Source organism: Lepus europaeus, chromosome 5 (assembly GCF_033115175.1).
Source record: "Lepus europaeus isolate LE1 chromosome 5, mLepTim1.pri, whole genome shotgun sequence".
NCBI classification, from domain to species: Eukaryota; Metazoa; Chordata; class Mammalia; order Lagomorpha; family Leporidae; genus Lepus; species Lepus europaeus.
In genome coordinates, this window is record NC_084831.1 from 76,674,721 (window position 1) to 76,678,059 (window position 3,339).

At 40.6% G+C, this 3,339-nt stretch overlaps 1 pseudogene; it reads left to right on the forward strand.

Moving 5' to 3' along the window:
• Window positions 1-2,112: 2,112 nt before the first annotated feature.
• On the forward strand, window positions 2,113-2,780 carry LOC133759125 (large ribosomal subunit protein eL14-like; annotated as a pseudogene).
• Window positions 2,781-3,339: the final 559 nt, after the last annotated feature.

Genomic DNA, 3,339 nt, shown 5'->3' on the forward strand with positions numbered 1-3,339 from the left:
GAGATTTATAAAATTATAAAATCCAAAAAGAAATCAAGGGTTTTCCATGTGATAGCTATTAACTAGCTGTTCTAGCCCAACAAGTAAATTCAATTTGATGTGCTGCTGATTATTTAATTTAGCTAAAAAATGACTACCTTAATTTACATGGGCTTCTGTAACACAATAAATCAGGCAGAGTTTTTTAAATCACAGGCAGTTATTTCTCACAGTTGTAAAGGCAGAGCTCTGATATATCCACTGTTTGTTTGTTGAGGGCCTGATTTTCATTCATAGATAGCAGGTCCGCACTGTGTCCTCAACGTGCTGGACGAGGGGTTGGGTTGAAGGAGCCACTCTTGGTGCCTTTAACAAGGCATAATCCCATTCATGAGGATGCCACTCTTCTGATCAAATTACTTCCCAGACACACCACTTTCTAATTCGATCAACTTTGTGGTTAGGATTTTTTTTTATAGTGATGACTTTTTCAAAAGATTTGTTGATGATTAACCAACTGATTTGAAAGGCAGAGTGACAAAGAAGAGGCGAAATTGAGATACAGAGAAATCTTCAATCTGCTGGTTCACACCCCAGATGACTGCAAAAAGCCAGGGATGGGCCAGGCTGAAGCAGAAAGCCAGAAACATCATCATGATCTCCCACATGTGTGGCAGGTGTTAAAACACTTGATCCATCTTCCACTGTCTTCCCAGGAGCATTAGCAGGAATCTGGATCAGGAGGGAAATAGCCCAGACTAGAACAGGCACTCCAACATGGGATTCTTGCATGGCGAAAAGTGGCCTGCACTGCTGTGCCATTGTTAGGTTTGTTAACACAAATTTGAGAGGCATGAAACAGTGTTGTGGCATAGCAGGTTAAGCCACCATCCCCGAAACTGTCATCCCATATGCATGTCAGTGGCAACTCCACTTCCCAACCAGTTCCCTGCTAATGGCCTGGGAAAAGCAGCAGAAGATCATCCAAGTGCTTGGTCCCCTGCCATACACAAGGGAGACTCAGGTGAATTTCTCGGCTCCTTGCTTCTGCCTGGTGCACCCCTGGCCATTTCAGCCATTTAGGAAGTTAACCACCAGAAGGAAGATTTTCTCTCTGTAGCTCTGACTTTGAATCAATAAATAAATCTTTAACATATACATATATGTTATATAAGCATATATACATACATATAAGCATATATACATATATATATGTATATGTATATATATATATATATTTGAGGGAACACAAACATTAAAAACATAACATGGTCATTTAGATGATAATGCTGATGATGACTTAATCAAAAATTTAGTTTAGGGGACCAATAGCCACATTAGTGCAACCAAGTTTACTTGAGTCTGAAAAACCACCAGTACTACAGTCATGAGAAGCACCTAGATAATCACTGTAGAAAGTGTTTTCGTGACATATTTGAAAATAACTAACTTTAAATCAGTGTGTATAGAATGTTTGCTTGGTGCAAAATCTGATTCTAGCAGTTTCTTACATGTTAAACAGAATATGTTGGGGAAGGCACTGTGGTGTAGTGGATAAAGCCACCCCTGCAGCATATCATATGGGCACCAGTTCAAGTTCTGGCTGCTCCACTTCCTGTCCAGCTCTCTGCTATGGCCTGGGAAAGCAGTGGAAGATGGCCCAAGTCCTTGGGCCCCTGCACGCATCTGGGAGACCCGAATAAGTTCCTGGCTTCTGGCTTCAGATCAGCACAGCAGCCATCTAGTAAATGAACCAGTGGATAGAAGACCTTTCTCTTTCTCTCTTTTTCTGTCTCTGCCTCTCTGTAACTTTGCCTTTCAAATAAATAAATAAATCTTTAAAAAAATCAGAATATGAAGCGTACTTTTGGTCTTACAAAGTATAATCAACAACTTAACATTTAAGTTCACTAATGGATAAATAAGCTATCTAGATGGCAACAAGAAACTAGTTGGAAAAAGATATCTAGCAACCTGTTGAAGTTTTTCTCTAAACTATATAAACATTTAAATAAAACAAGTTAAGTACATGTTGCATGCATTATCCTCATGTTCAAAGAAGGCTGTAAAAGTGTTGATTTCTACACATGCTCAGGGGAGGGCTGGCCTTCCTCCTCATGGACCGCCGCTGACATGGTGTTCACATGATGCATGGAGGTTGGGCAGGTGGTGCATGTCTCCTTTGGGCCTCATGCTGGGAAGCTAGTTGTGAATGTGGATGTCACTGATCAGAACAGGGCTTTGGTTGATGGACCCTGCACCCAGGTAAGGAGTCAGGCCACGCCTTCCAATGCATACTGCTGACTAACTTCATTCTCAAGTTTCTGCACAGTGCCTGCCAGAAATATGTCCGAAAAGCCTGGGAGAAGGCACACATCAATACATAATGGGCAGCCACAAGATGGGCCAAGAAAATCGAAACCAGAGAAAGGAAAGCTAAAATGGCAGATTTTGACCATTTTAAAGTCATGAAGGCAAGGAAAATGAGGAACAGAATCATCAAGAATGAAGTTTAGAAGGATCAGACAGTAGCTCTGCTGAAAGCATCTACCAGAAAAGCACCTGTGGCTAAGGGTAGCTGAAGCTGCTGCTAAGTTTCCAGCAAAAAAGAACCACCATGGGCAAGAAGGCTGCAGCCCAGAAGGCTCCGCCCAGAAAGTCACAGGCCAGAGGCAGTGTGTCCTCCTAAAGCTCAGAAGGGCCAGAAAACTCCAGCCAAGACAGCACCTGCTCCAAAGGCATCTGTCAAGAAAGCATGGCAGGCTGTTATGAACGTAGTAAAAGTTCTTCCTGACAAATAAAATAAATAAATAAATAATGGTTAACAGATTTGGGTAAGAAGCTAGAATACCTACAACTAAATACTTTTATGGTAGTTATTAATTATATATTTTAGGGAAATTCATTTAACACTTCTGTTTCTTCTTCAGTAAATGAGATAATAATGGTAGCTACATTTGATCATTGCTTTGAACATTCACCGAATGAACAAAATATAAAGCTCATAAAATGTACCTGGGACATAGAGTTTAATTAATACTAATTAACTTTAATTATTTTGGCCTCAATCCACACTCACTACATTCAAAACAAATTTTCTTGAGTGAACTGTCTATACTGATTGATTATTTCATTCATTCAAACACCATTTGTTGATCACCTAGCAATATATAAAATTTTGAAGGTAGGTTTGTCTAAATCCTGAGGAAACAAAGACATATGCAAACTACTGTGGCCTCAAGCAATGCATAGTTTCATGATAGAGAGAAGGACCATGTAGCCACCAAACAGTTATGAAGAAGCAGATTGCACTGGCTGCAGCAGGAGACCAGACATGGGGCAGCAGATCCAGGTAGGGGG